We start from the raw sequence: 16,505 nt of genomic DNA on the forward strand, positions 1-16,505 counted from the left end.
ATAATGGCTTGATGGATGATTTCCTAAGGAAAGAAAAGAAAATGTAACATACAAATAAATATGGCAAAATCCAATATCATGCATCCGTACAAAAATGTCTTGTTGCAGATACGACTGTTTAAAGTCCATGACCTTGATCAACAGTCACCAGATCTGAACCTCTCTGAACATCTTCGGGATCAATAATCTGTAATGCACATGACAAAAGCAAACTCTTGGACAGCCCTGTTGGAGTGATTCGTCTTCATCTTTTTTGCTTAGGTTTGAATACTGAAAAAACCCCAATACTGAGTCAAAGAGTTTTTGTTTTTTTATTAATTTGCTTGCAGAGTTCACAAAATGTTTCTGGCACTTTGCATAACTCAGTATCAATCTATATACATAATCATTGATTATAAAGTAGAAATATCCTGCATAGAAGTTGGCAAATATGTACTTCAAAATGTGATACATAGTAAAAATTGTATAGTAAAAAATGTTTTACTCATTTTATATGACCTGTCCTTTGTGTGTATGGAGTCGACGTACATTGTACTGTACCTAACACATCCCTGTGCAACTTTTCAAGACAAAAAAAGTCAGTGTTTTTTATCCTTGCTTGGTCAATTGTGTTCTCTTAATAGATTAAGCTTGAGATCGTCTGTTTATTGATTGATTCCACAAACCTATGTAGCCATTTCCTGATATAGAAGTTCCCTCTGTGCAATAAACCCTTAATTACGTTAATGATGCCATTATCTTGTACTATCTGTCATGGTCTCTTTTATGATGAAAAGGCACATATACTGTACATCTTCCTATTCTCTTGAATTAAGTGCAGACATTTTTGTTTGAAGCTGAAAATAGTTCCTAACAGATGAACCATTTAGCCCTCTTTGAGTAACATTTGCTTAAAACTACTGTGCCCAGCTGTTTTAGAAAATTACTCAGCTTTGAAAAAGAAACTCTGCATCTGTGAGCCATTTTTAAAGATTCGCTGCTCTCTCAGGAAATAATAGGCTGAGAGCCACAGACTGATTAATACACTGGTGTTGGTCTTTTCATGAGATTTGTTGACAATAGGAAAAGTATAGAGAAGCGCCAGCTTTATCTATTATCTGACAAAGGCCCCAACAATAAGATTTCACCATACTTTTTAGAGCCACAAAAAATGAGTGTGCATCTTATTCATTGTTCCTATATATACTTTTGTCTCTCTCCTCTGTGACTCAATATTTTTCTATACCTACCTCTCTCTTTTACCACCTCTCCATCTCTCTGCCTCTTTTGTTTCCTCTCTTCCTCTCCATCCATGGTTACATAAAATGGTGTGAAGGCCCTGCTGTGTGGGCTGCAGAGTGGAGGACGGCCTCACCACTTTCTGAACTTTCATTCACTAAGGATCTTCCAAGTTCAGAAGCCTTGCAAACCTCCTCAGCCAGCTCAGTGTGTCAGAGTACAAGACTATTTATGAACCCACCTCCATCGCTCAGCACATTAACTTCACAACACCCTCTGTTGCTTAAATATTATGGTCCCTCTGGAACTATAATGCGCACATTTGGAAGTAATGGATGCTCTGCTGTTTTTGTCTTCTGCTATGGCAGCATTGTTTGGCTTCTGCATTTGCCTTTGTTTGTCATTCTGGGACACTGGTTTGCCCTGTTTTTATTACCGATTAATCTTATGATAACTGTTCGGTCCATAAAATATTTATCTATTTTTGGTTAACAGTTAAATAGACCGATGTATTCAATTCACAACAATACCTCTCACTTTGGAGAGACAGTAAATGTTATTTAATAATGACTAATTGTTCAAGAGGTAAAATAAGTTATGCGTTGTTGTCCTGTTCATTTTGTCATAATGCACAAAAAATCTAAAACATATCCAGAAAGATGTCTCCAGTTGTTGCCATGGTTCCCTGTGTCTCCACCCAAACACCCAACTGAAAGTAGAAGTCAGGTACCAGCTATAGAAAGGTGTATGCCTCATAATTCTGTTGTACCATTTTGAAGGTTCTTTCAGATGCAGCGGACAAATGTGTCCTCATTTTCCAGGGCCATGAAGGATCCATCGAGTGTGGCCCAACGTATCCTGAGATTCTTTTCGCACTAATTCAAATGAGACAGTGGACTCTTAAGTGGCCGAGGAATACACTTTTTGGGGCGGCTGTGGCTCAGACGTCCTTCGAAAGACGCAGCCCCTGATTTAAGACACAGCTATTGTTTCTGAGCCCTAGAATTCCTGAAGCCTTTTGTTGCTAGCGAAACAGGAAGTTGTTCACAACCCTAGGCTGGCTCAGGAGTTTTGAAATCTGAAAGACACACACACTCGGAGCCTTTCCTCTCAGCCTTCCTTTTTTTATCAAACACAGATAGACGGACATCAGTCGCTGTCTCTCTTTCCTGCTCCCCCTTCTTAGTTACCTGTGACTCAACCATGTCTTTGTATTTTCTGCCTAGTGTCGATTGTTTGACTCCTACTGTTCTTACCTCTTTACCTTGTATGCATCAGTTAGATCTTTATATTTTCATGCGTAAGAGGTGCATGTGCGTCCTCATTGCTAAAATTAAATGTCTCCCTTTAAACCCTGGTGTAATGTGAAAGTATCCGCATGCTCCTGACAATGAGGCCTTGCGCTGTCTCAACAGACATCACACAGACATGAATAACCGATGGCTGAATGTGGGCCGCAGGTTCTGGTTTTAATTTCCGTCTCTGTTGATCTTGGAGAGGCTGTCCAGGCCGTATGAAGACTGAGTGTCACTTCATAACGTCGATAGATGGGATTAGTATCAGTACTTAACAAATGAAGAACATCCTTCATACTAATCTTCCGGCTGTCAGACGTGAGCAAGCCGGGGGAGACTCCTGCGTCCTCACTCCGGATCGGCTTACTACTAATGACACTCCCACTCCGGCTTTCCATCCCACCTTAATGAACACAACAGAAACAGCATGACTGGCCAGACATGTATTGAGTGGGCATGTAATATAATATGTTGGCCTATGAAGGACACATTTGTTATGACTGGGGAAACTAGAGCTCCCTTTGCGAGGTATAGGCAGGGTGACACAAACTGTAACTTCATAAGAAAGTCATTCACATGGTTGATTTTTGTTTTTCACTTTCAGTAACTAATTACAAGCATTTAGCTGCAGAGCAAATCAATCACAGCGTATCATGAGTCATCACACAAATTCATGCAAAATCATTCACAGCAAAATTATGAAGTGGCAATCATTTAACACTCCTCCTTTTGTCACTCTAGGCTAATAATGCTCTCCTTCTGTCCTTTCATGTCTTAGTCTGTCTTATGACCTTCAACAACTTGCTTCCTTTCTCTGCGACAGCGGGTTTGAGTCTTTGTGTTGGTACATTGTGTTAGAAGAAACCTCAAATGTGCCCACCACTCGAGAGTGGTGTATCCATACGAACCCATAAGATCCAGGGCTGCTTCAGTGCTGATCACAAGGAGAAAGGTACCCATGTTAGATAAATGCTGTAATTTAGTGTACTTATGTACCATGTAATAGTGGTGCGCTGGAGTCCTTGCCACTCAAAGGACCGTGATTTTGTTACGTCTCGCTCAAACGATTGAGTGACTAAGACCTGGATGTCGTCTCAGCCACACAATCTCTTTCACTGCAGACAAACAGGGCAGACAACATGTGAAATGTGTCACCATGATGTAGCTGCCGAGCAGCGACAAAGAGGACTGTCTCCGACTGCTTTCCACTATTATTACTGTAGCTGCTACAATGCGTCTTGGCCTGTCGCTTGCGCCCATTAGCACAGAATGAACCACAAACGCTGAATGCATGAGTGACACAGTGTCAGCAGATGTTCCTACAGCTGTGTTTGGATGCTTTCCCACTAATGCATGAAGAAACCGCATGCAGACATCTCCACAGGGATGTTTGAGTCACACAGATGATTATTTATTCTCTAGCATCAATATTGGGTTTCTTGAGTAGTTGAAATGTTAGACGTCGATGAATTTGGTGAAGTTTAGAAAGATATTAACACTGTGTGAAAAACTGTGGTTGCTTTTGTTGCACTGGGACCACTTGATTAGCGGAAACGTACGGCCTCCAGTGAAAAGAAACATTTTGTTTCTCCACCAAAGTTGATCTTTTGAGGAGTGTAATGTGAGGTTGTTGGGGGTCATATACATGCAGCTTTGTACAGCAATTACTAGAGCCAAGTTTATCTACCGTTAACTAATACTAATAAGTTTTAAATCTCATGGATCTTTTGCACAAACTGGATGTCCGAGATCAGATGTCCTCTAAAGAAACCAGCCTCTGATGCAGCCCCTTTGCGATTTTAACACACAACACTGTTCTTAAGCTGAGAACTCACTTAAAGCCAAATATATTCTGTCAAATCAATTGTGATCAAGAACAGAATGAAAATGTTTTAGGAGGCACTTTAGCTTTTTATTGTTTGTACAATAAATGAGACAAAGACAGGAAGTGAGGGCAGAGAAGGCTTGTGCAGCAGAGATCACTGGCTGGAACTAAGCAACCAAGCATAGATTGTATAAAAGATGTCAAAGAATGTCGCCCATTGATTTGTAGACCTTTGCTGTGTTTGAAATCGGATACTATTTACTACCAACTACATACTGCATACTGTATACTACATAGCGGTAGTATGCAGTACAGACCTGATTTTGCAGCATGCAACGCCAAGCGCCAGTTTCTGGTTTTGGAAAGCGGAAGTAAACGAAGCCCACCAATAGCAAAAAGCTGCTTCTTTTGCTATCGTGCCCTCTTGTGCTGCCGTCTGCCATTTCAACTGCCGTTGTGACGTTCCAGCGCTTTGCATTGTGGGAAACAGTGGGCGAAGCAAACCGGTCCGATGCATACTGGAGATTTGTTCTGAATCAGTTCGACATCCGGGTGTTTTTGGCACACTGTAAAATTTGTTTTTGTTTGCATCCTACATTTTTGCCAAATCAGTACGTACTGCTAGTATAGTATGGCCCGAGAGTATTTAGTCTAGCGTTGAGTGCAGCATTTTGCACGTCACCATTTTGTTTTTTATAGCCAGAAGTAACCATGACATGGCTTATCTGCATCACTACATCTCTTCCTGAGTTTACAGGTCGCTGTGGTAGCAACTTGTCAATCACAGCTTGCGACGCCCGAAGCATACCCTGCTGTATCCTCAATTTTACTCTAAATGAGACTCAAAATGTACTAAATGAAGGCTTAAATGAAATGATGACTTGAAACTAGCGGTTGAGACCATTAACTAATTACAAAAATGTTGAATTAACTACTAAATCAGCTGAGAAGAAAGATTATTTTCTCACGTGTTCATCTTCAGTCTGACTTCTTTCTGCACCCCCATCTGGCCAGTGGAAATAGGTTTATGGGATCAAACCAGGAATACTGCAGGAATGTTGTTTACACCTTTAACATTAAAGGGCGGGTATTGTGTTAATTTCAAGCTTCATATTTCACTTAGTAGCTGAGCGTAATTTACAGTTTTTAAAAAAAACTCCTCATTTTTCTCACACTGGTGCTCTGTGCAGGCCCTCATACAGCCTCTGCCTGAAACCACTCATTCAGCTCTGTCCCTTTAAGAAACCCCGCCCCTACAAGCCAGCTTTCTTCTGATTGACCAGCTCTCTGAAGCCTGTCCAGGCTGCACTTTGTGACATCTAAAAACTGTGCGAAACCTGCCGTTCACAGCAGCCTGGGATTACGCTGACAGACTTTTACCTACAGATTTGAAACTTCACCCACGTTTAGTCTGGACATCCAACATTGTAACATTATATATATGTCTTAAAATGTGAAACAGCATAATCCCCCTCTTTAAACTACCAGGGTGCCCGCTCAGGATGAAATCAGATAACATCTGTAATTTAATTTGTGAAGACAATAAGTCGATCACTTTGTTTCACTGATCAGAACATTACCAGCATTGTGAAGCCATATTGGAGGGCGGTTGTGATTCAGTAGGGTTCCTTATCTTGAGGTGGGGGTTGTGAGAAAAGAAAAGTATCTGTATGTGTATGTAAGACTGTTGTAATGACATTATATCTTACATAAATATTGGAAATACCAACTATTACACTCAAAATCAGATACTGTCAGACCTCACGTCTCCTGGAAAAGAGGTTAAATGGGTCAAATGTTCCCCTCGGAGTTTATATAACTTACTTGCATCATGTCCTGAGCTGAGCGTCTCGCTGTTACAGTATAGAGTGAGTGTACGTGACTGTCCAGCCTGTAGCTCTGCGGGTCCTCCTGTTTGCTCCCGAGTTCTTGATGTGTTTCTTTTGTTCTCCGCTGCTACAGCAACCCCTTCCCTCCCGATAGGAGTAGTTTGTCTCAAAGCTCTTGTGAGACGACAAAGCTGGCCTGTCTGTCTTCTCCTCACAACATGAGGGACATGAAGTACAGACTTCACAAACCTGAGTAAGAACCACCTAAACTCCAGTAAACGTTTTATTATTCAGTATCCTTGAACCTAATACTACAACAACTGTCCATAGCAAGAAGAGGATTGAGAGCGATGTGGAATGTTATGTGAGGAGATGTGCGTTCGCTTCCTGTATGATTTCCATATTCCAGCTAAATAATTCAAGCTCTCCATGTTTATCCTCCTTCTAGCTTTATGCAAAGGGTCAGAGTGGATTATGTCGGTAATAACAGCCTCAAAGTTGGACAGGAAAGCCAGGCAAGTGAGCACCCCTGGGCCTAAAAGCTAAATGAATCAAGACGTATACATGCTCTTGATCTTACAGTATCACTAACTGCTCGTACTGCGGCGTCGAAAAACAGCTGCCACGACGCACAGAGGGAAAGATACACAGAGAGTAAAGGAGCGACTGCAGCACTCCTCCCTACACCGCTGTCAGACAACTTAAGTGCACATCTAACCCACCTCTACCACCTGTGGTAGGGCCTCTGATACAATGGAGCTTAAAACAATGAATAAATCATCTCTGCTGTACTTAGAAGTACCCCCTTTTGTCCCTCATACCATTAAAGCACTTGCTGTTATTGCTGCTAAATGTGAGAGAGCAGAAGGAAGAGAGTCGCAGTAGAAGGGAAAAGCTACTGGAGGATGTAGCTTAAGTTTCCTTCCCCCCGTTTGGATTAAATTGGGCTTGAAATGACGGGTAATTGGGCATGTATTAGGAGCAAATCAGAAGTCAGACTTGTCATGTGTGGGGCGAAGGGTTGTGACTTCCCTGTTGCTTTGAGGCTTCAGCAGATGAGCTGCTTCCAAGCGGCAGCCTCCAGGACTAAAAAACGCTGCAATAGCTGCAGTTCCCTTAACAGCCACTTGAGGCTGACTCCAAAAGTGAGCCGATCCCCATCAGGCCCCATATTAAAAATGCTAACATGTTTACAGACCAACTGATTTGGTCCCTATAGCTCTACATTCATGACAACTTCATTTTTACTTCCCCCGTTCATTTTATTAAGACTTAAAGTTATAAAAGATTACACGTGTGGCGACAGTGAGCGACAGGGTGGAGCTGCTAGCTTCCCTGGTAGGTATCAACTCCGCTAATTCCATTCCCTGAAATTGACGTGTCAGCAGTTTTTGTAGTGTTGGTTCCATTCTGAGAATTTTTCATGCAAATATCGGATATATGCCTTGTTGTGTCGACGGTCCAAGAAGTCTTTGCTCCAGTTGTTGTTTTTGCTGAGGGAATTCTCCTGCAGAGAAAACAACAGCCCGTGGTAATGAAAAGACCAGCTATTTTAAATAACTCTGTTCCCGCCTGAGTTTTTATTTATTTATTTTAAGATTTTTTGGGGGGATTTTTATGCCTTAATATCAAGAAAGGCAAGGGGATAGTGTTGGAAACAGGGGAAGAGAGAGTGAACGACACTTGAGAGACGAAACCAGGGCCTCCGCATCGAGGAATTAAGTTTTGATGAGCATGCAGCAACTTTATGCTTCATTCCATAACCTCTTAGCTTTTTTTAAGTCTAATAAATGAACATATGCAGTCAACTACCAGCACAAATGTAATCTGAATCTGTGGGGAACACAGTAGCCAGCTTAAAGCAGTGGTTGCCAACCTGGGGGTCCAGGCCCCCCTTAGAGGGGCGCCAAAGATTGCTGAGGGCGTGTGAGTTTGTCTGCACTGACATTGTCAAGATTAGAATAGTTAAATAAAATCATTAAAAAAGCACTTACTTGATAATCAAAAGTCTGAGCATAGACTGGACAACAGTTCAACACTGATAACGTTTGCCAACACTTGCTCCTCTTCCTCACCAGTCTCTCCAAATATGGTCGCTTATAGCTCCAAAAAAAACAATATGGCGACTTTCAAAAGGCCTAACTTGTAGCTTGAAACAGGCAGGTCAAAATCCAGTGGTTGACGTCACGGTTGCTTCTTTTTTGGCTCCTTCTCCGGTATATTTGAAGACCTTTTCGTAGGACATTTCTCTCTCATGAATGATTGAGCTGTTTTTGAATGAAAACCTAACATACACAGATCAGCACGCACCAAATATGAGACAGCCTTCGTGTCTTTCCAAAGACAGAGTTTCAGGCAGTTAGAGGCAAGGAGACAAAGTCCACTTTCAACCCTCTGTGCCCTACGTAATAGTCTGTAATTGTTTTACACGCTGAGTGCTGACATCCTGCGGGCTTCTCCGGGAATGAGATGGATTTTATTTCCATTTTCAGTTCTGTGTGGATGAGTCCTGGCCTGCACTGCTAATAAGCAGATCCGCCTCACTTTAAGGACTGGCTTAATTACTGATTCTTGGCTGACCTTGCTGTCTGAACTTTGCTTTAGAGCATCAATTGTGGCTCGTCAATTTCTATGTTAATGAACACTAGAGGCGACGGAGAGGGACAGGGAGGGGACAATTGTTTTTAGACAAAGTTGATGTTCCGAGGAGGAGTTACGTGATTAAAACGCTGTTAGGTAACCTTGTGTGAAAGTGGAGAGACACAAAAGACATAAGTTAACAAATGTTGTGCATGTCCTCGGTTGCAGAAGTAGTGTTTTATTTACTGCGTGTATTTTTACAGAAAGTATTCCAAAAACCTACAGTGTCTCAGAGGACATTCGTTGTTCTTCTCTCTTCCCCTTGTACTCAGGGACGTGCACAGACATTTTGAGGGCATGTTGCTAATCTGAAAAAACAGAACAACAGGGTTAGGAATATCGTTAAAATCAGTTCTAATCTAGCAAGATTCAACAGCAGAAAACCATCAGATCAGTGACTTGATGTCATGGTGGGAACTGAAGAATTATCATGCATGTAGCCTGCAACATATATGTTAGCCAGCGTCCTAGCTTGCTAGCTAAGATTGGCTCAACTGATAGCATAATGTAAGTACAATTGGTGAAGTCGTGACATGCACATGTTTGGAAGCATATTTGGATATTTGGTAACACTTTGTATTAAGGTACATATATACACTATTAATTAGTTGCTCATTAGCATGCATATTAGTAGCATATTAACTCTTAATTAGTCATTATAAAGCACTTATTAACACCTTTTTCTGCATGACCATATTCTACAACTACTGCTTAATAACCTCCAAATTACTGCTTATTAACACTGCATATTCTTATTCTTTGTTTTGTTGCAATTAGCCTAATCAGAACCACTTGATTTATCTGTATTTCTCTATTAAGTTTGTGGAATAGACGGCGTACTATAAAAATGGACCAGTTACCAGTGTAGCCTTGATTGAATTTTCCTCGACCCCATCACGCACATGCAATACAAACACAGCATGTGAACAGAGTACGTGTGAAGCTTTACATTGCTGCACCTTTGGGATAGCTTCACCCCCCTTCTCTTTCTACCTCTTCGTGTAATCCTTTGGATGAAAAACGTTGATCCTACTCCAGTCGTCTGATTAAAAGGAAGAGCTTCAACTGGAAATCATCAGGAATGCTCCCGTGACAGCTCTGGATGCAGCCTCTTTATTGGCTGCTTGATGTATAATTCAGGTTCCATGGAAGACCTCAGTGAGACTTGCTAATGATGTTGACAAATGTCTCAGTTCGGATGATACCTCAGATTCATTGAGATAGACAGTGTTTCAATACCAATCAGTTGTGCTAGGTAGAAATGTTGAAGTTGTTACCGTTTACTGTCAGACACATTGTGTCCTGACATCACAAATACAATGTGTTCATGATGTAGCTGCTTGTTGGCAGTTGTCCTTAGTCTATACCGTATCTATGACAAATAGTTATTATAGCGCAGTTAACAATAAGGCCCTTTTTGCCACCAAAACAGCCCTGACCAACGAGGCATGGACTCCACTTGACTTCTGAAGGTGTGCTGAGGTATCTGGCACCAAGACATTAGCAGCAGATCCTGTAAGTTGCGAGGTGGGGCCTCCATGGATCGGACTTGTTTGTCCAGCACATCCCACAGACGCTCATTGGATTGAGATCTGGGGAATTTGGAGGCCAAGTCATCACCTTGAACTCGTTGTCGTGTTCCTCAAACCGTTCCTGAACCATTGAGGCCACTGCCATTCGGGAACTGTTTCCATGAAGGGGGGTACTTGGTCTGCAACAATGTTTCGGTACGTGGTACGTATCACGTGTCACCACCACCACATCAGACCAGGCCACCTTCTTCAGTGGTCTGTGGTCATAATGTCAGCGGCAGCATCATTTTCAGTAAAAAGTTCCAGCGTACACTGCCTCTCAACACTTAACAGCTACAAAACTGCAGAAAGATGACTCTAATTGGTGAGTATAGGGTGCTTTGGCAGCTAAAGGGCCAGATGTTTCCCTGAGTGGTTGGAGGAGACCAAAAACAGAGATAAAAGAAGAGTGCTATTAGGGATGTGACGGCTGCAAAAGTCTCTTAGTATTTTTCTGTGGTTCCGAATCTCACAGCGCCAAACCTGCTTTACCGGCACCTCGCACTAATGGTTTCTTCTTCTCTTGTTTTTAAGGGCAGTTAGCAAACAGCTTTCAGATGCACTACAGCCACAGCCTGGCGGTAGTACCCATAGACTGTATAAAAAGATGGACGACATGACAGCTCCCTAAAAGTGAAACCAAAACATTTCAAGCGCCCCCTGCTGACTGGCTGCAGTAAAGGTCATAAAGCCGGCCTCCTCCATGTTAACAGATGGGACATGAGTCAAACTATAAAATCAAAATACAGGCCAAATACATTTTTATCAAACATGGTTTCTGTCATTATAGTTAGTTCTTATCAGTGTTCATTTTTCTGACAAGTTTAGTTTTAATTAGTTATTTGATGCTGTCAAAATGATGATTGACAGCTCTGTCGACAAATACGGCTCCTGCAGCCGATCTGTTCCGGATTAGCAGTGTGGAGGACGAGTGAGAGGAAACTTAACAAAAACAGCGAGCGGGATCCTTGCTGTTTTTTCAGTGAGTTAAGTGTGTGTTTTGGTTAGCGGAAGTTGCTATGGCGGCACCACCTGCCCATCTCTACTGCGCAGACTCTGGCTACATGTGACGTCACCATCGCAAGATGGCAGTGCCTATCACGGGGGCTATTTTGGCATCACTTTCGTATAATGAGAGCAGATGGAGACGCGTCGTCCATCTATATATACAGTCATTGGTAGTACCGCATTACAACCAGGCGGCGGTAAAAACAACGGAATTTTTAAGTGGAGATAAATTAATGAATATTGGAATGTTCGACCCATACCTAGTGGATAATGGACTTATCAGACAGCCAGGTACTCAACTCCAAATCATTGGTAATCTTGCTCAATGCTGGATTTGTAAAACCGGTTTGACATATTAACTTAAAAGGTGTTTCTGCTGCCATAAATGGCTGAAGAAAATGTTTTTGCTGTTTTGTTTTCTTAAAATATGAGCGATATATAAGAGTTTTTCACGTGTAAATGTTATATATACTCGTTTTTTATACTTGCTTTGAGATTTTTATCCCCCACAGTGATTTTCATACTGTATGCTCTAATGGCTGTTTTTTTGGTCATTTCTTTTTACAATTTTGTTTGGAATAAAATAATTTGTGGTTCGGAGTCAGTCTGCAGGGTTTTTTGGCATTGCTGCCGTCCATCAGCCCCGCTCCGATGTCTTCTGTTTGCACAATTGCGCTCCTTATGAGTGTCTCCTCGTTCCCACCACAGGCGCTCACAAATGCATCTTCAAAGCCGAGTTTTCAGAGTGCTACTCACCGAGCTCTTCCCTCCTCTCTTCCTCGCTGTTTTCAAGAGATACTGCTGCTTCCACTGTTTTTTTTTTTTTTTTTAGGTCTTGTGATTCTTTCTGTGGGCTGGAGATGGTCTGCTGGAGAGCTGCGGAGAAAGAGAATCTAGTTCCCTGTTGAAAAATTTAGCAGTACTCAGCATGCTGAAAGAAGCTAAGCTGTACAACGCTATGGATGTTACTGTAGCTTCTCATAAAGTCTGCACACGGTAAAATAACAAGGCAGTGAAAAAAGCTGGGCCTCATAAAGTGAATATATTCGTGCAAGGTCCTGCTGCAAAACAAACCATTTTAGTCGTGAGGAAAAAAATGACTGACTGAATGTCATGCAGGAATGTATTTGATTAATCTTTTACTTTTGAAGTACGCTCGCCCCCCAAAGCAGGACAAGAGTTTTTTGTCCAAACATTAAAAAAATATCACATTTAAATATTAAACAGGAAGGCTGTGTTCTCAGACTAACGTGTCTCATCACAGTGCTGCATTAGCTGTCATGTGATGGAGTGTTTTTAGACTGTGAACATCCAGCAGTGGGTGGTGCGTTCTTGTAAAAGCCCAGACAGACAAGTTGTTCTGAATCGAACAACCCTGTTTGTTCTGCTCCGCAGCTCCCCCCCCCCCTAACGCTGAACTCTCTCGTTCTTATTTGGAACATGAGGCTCCAGGTCCAGTTTTACACTACAACATCACACAGCAGTCCAACTCCAAGGTCAAGCACAGTGCAACCTCGGCTATCATCTGACGACTGATGGTCTCTGGAAGCAACGGCCAACTTTTCGGGCTTCCGGTTTAGCCAGAGGTTAGGGAGAAAGGACTTCTGGTCCAGACTTCCTTTTCTGTGCCCTGCATTGTTTACAGGCAGCAACTTTAAAAGCGAGAATGAAGATGGAGTCGAGATATGATTGTGTAGCTGCACTTGCATGTAGATGTTTGTTTATAGATACCCCTTTCCCACCAACATTAGCGCCTTGACACAGGTTTTTCAGACCCGGGAAGACCCGCTAATAAATGTTGATTGTCTATTTTCCCATTGCCAGTGGAGTAAACTCCTGTCGGTCCCTTTCTGTTGCGTCACCGTCTGACGTCACAAACGCGCTGGAGACAGGGTTAATAAACAGTGAAGATGTTACAGTGCTTTGGTCTATTTATCAAACTCGGCGGCAACAAGAAGGAACGATGTTCGAGCGCTGCTCGGACGAGGACGGGCGGAATTTGCTGAGATGACAAGAAGTCGCAGAAGTTACCGACGGAGCATAGTATCGCGCCGGAGAGGGGGCAGAGATTAGCGTGTCAACCCGGGTTTTGTGTTCCCATCAATGCAGATCGGAGCCAAGGCGATAACTACCCAGGTCTATTGCAGAGTCGGTCGACCCGGGTCTGCATGCTGATTGTAGCCTCTCCTCTTAAGCAAAACAGCCGGGTGTTGGCGGGTGTTAGTGGGGTTTGTGACCAGTAGGAAAGGGGGCTAGAGAGAATAAAAGAGAGAGAATAAAAAGCTAAGTCATCATCAGAGGATCCCTGATGGGAGCTGGGACGGCATTATGGCGGATTGTTTTCTGCCCCTTTTGCTCTCGGCATGGACTCTTTTTCTTGCATGCGACCAAAGCCTGCTGATGCGTGATTGGTCATTGCTACTCAGACTACAAACGCACTAAAATACGGTCTGTGCCTTCAGTAATATGGGGGGATGCCAGCTGTGTGCCAGTTGCCAAGAAAGGTGATCACAACATTATGGGTGTGAAATGGGCCCACTGTCTAAAGACATGCTCGGTAGGTTCATTGAATGTAAGGGTGAAAGGTTGTCTGCCCAGGGTGTACCCCAACTCTTGCCCAGTGACAGCTGGGATCGGCTCCCCCCCGAGACCCTGAACAGAATAAGCAGTTTAGATAATGGATGGATGGATGGATGGATGGACATTCATACATGTTGGCATTATCAGTATCAACTATTCTTGAAGCAAATGAGGCATAAAGGCAAAGTTTTAAAAGAGAATAAAACATATTTTGTAGAGTAAATCTTTGAGGGACTGAAAGTTATTCTTCCTCGGATGTGTTGTTTTTCTATCTGTGCTCTGGCTGTCTGTGGTTTTGTGCTGGCACACATGTGCATACCAGATGAGCAGGGGGAAATGGCATCATCTCCACAATTACAGGAAGGTCACGACCTGCTGTCACGGCAACCGCTTGGCATCCGTTTGGAAACTGCTTGGCACCCGCAACCTGCAGATTTCATAAACCTGCAATTAGGCACTGGGCATGTATCAGTCAGCACGCTCTGTGAAACATCTGCTTCTGCGTGCGTGTGTGTGTGTGTGTGTGTGTGAGTGTGTGCGCGGGTTACAGTAGGAGCGATTACAGGGGCGGCAGACGAATGAAGGACAGGTAGGAAACAGATTGATGAGAGATGGAGAATCATTTTGTCATTCATGCTGAGATGCAAAATTATTAGCGCTTCCTCTTTGAGATAATAATGAGCACAGAACTGAAGGACTGGCTCATTCATCTCATTGTTTTCCACTTTCTTATCTGTCAATCAACCTGTTTTTATTTATATAGCCCCAAATCAAAGCAAGTTATCTCATGGTATTTACATTTAGAGCAGATAAACCCAACAATCTGTCTTATTATTTACAGGCTTTTACATTAGCGCATGATCCCTCACTGGCTTCCCACCAGAAAACATAAAGCTGTTTGTAATCCATGTGTACATATTTATTTTAGATGACTTCATCAGGTAGGACAGTGGATAGCATCGATAATGTGAGAAGAGAGAGCAGGGACGTGCAACAAAGGGTCGAGGGTCGAACCTGGGGCGGATGCGTTGCCTCTAAACACGGGGTACGCACTTGAACCGCCTACACAGAATAATAAACATACTCTTTGGGCCGCCTTCATCTCTACAAAGTATTTTAGTGTCTTTCAGCTCATTGTTTTGGTTTTACTGGTTTGCTTTTAGGGCTGCACGTTTTAGGGTGCAGAGGTCAGCGCTGTCGCCTCACAGCTAGAAAGTTCCTGCCTCAAATCCCAGTTTGGATGTAGTGGTCCTTTCTGTGTGGAGTTTGCATGTTCTCCCATGTGCATGTGTGGGTTCCCTTCGGGTACTCTGGGTACTTACACACTCATCAACCAACCAAGAGTGAAAATTGGCCACTAGATTGTCAAGAGATTTTGTGGCTTATAAGAGAGGTACTTTTCTTTGGAGTTAGGCGATACCAAAAACAAAATTAGTGCTGAATTAGTTTCCAGGCAACTTTTGTTAACATGTCCACGCTGACGACACTATAAATGACCCTACCAATGGAATGACAGATGATTGACTCACACAAGGCAGGTAAAAGTTAAAGACAGAGCTTAATGTTTTTTCAAAATTTCGGTACTCGGGTAACCACAAGCAAATATCTGAAAAGGGCAGGCAAAAAGGAAAAGTCAAAAATCAGGCCAAACACTGAAAAATCCTTAGCAAGGAAAATGCGATGAGGCGACATGAAGGAACACACGACAAACTGACAACGAGAGGGAAGACACACAAGGTATATATACACAGGCAATCACAGGGGAAACAACACACAGGTGAGTCTAATTAGGGCCGGGTTTACACACGTGAGACACGGAGCAGGGATCTGATAGACAGAAACAAGGGTGAGTTTCAAAATAAAACATGAAATGACAATCTAAAATAAACGGAAAACAAGAACATAACCTCAGTGAACTTGACGGACTGTGTCTGTGTGGCTCAGCGTGAGGTCCTCTATATTTGCATGATTCACTCCGCATGCGTATTTAGTGGTTGAAAGAAAATCTTTATCCAATAACACGAGAACTTCAAACAATGTTTAAGGAGAAGGGAAAGTACTGGAGACTTTTATGTTGAAATCCATTTGCCTGTTTCACAAGCTGTGGCTGCATCTGTTCTGCTGCAGCGTCTCCCGACGAGAGTTCTTTTTTTTCCTTCTTCCTATTTTCAATTTGAAACCAAGAAATTAATTGTTTCTTTATCTGATTGCATTCTAATGCAAAGTCTATTTCTGTCCCTGCCGGAAAGTAGGACATGATTCCAAACCCTGATACTGCTCTTTTAAGCAGAGCTGGTCCCTTTTGGAAATCATTAACAGCTTTTATATGGAGCTGGAGCTGTACTGCTACTGTACTGCCACTGTACTGTGAAGGAAGCTGCTGTGGAGAACATGAGGCGCCTGGTCGATGCAGCAGCAGGAGGTGGAAACAAGGAAGTTTGGGAGTAAGACGTCCTGTGATCTTTCCGCACTTTCGATGGCATCACTCATGCACCGTTCATCCACTGAATATTTATCAGGCGGCAGCGTGTGAGCGAGT

Source organism: Semicossyphus pulcher, unplaced genomic scaffold (genome assembly GCF_022749685.1).
Source record: "Semicossyphus pulcher isolate SPU_LCO1_2020_fin unplaced genomic scaffold, fSemPul1.0.p SCAF_15, whole genome shotgun sequence".
Lineage (NCBI taxonomy): Eukaryota > Metazoa > Chordata > Actinopteri > Labriformes > Labridae > Semicossyphus > Semicossyphus pulcher.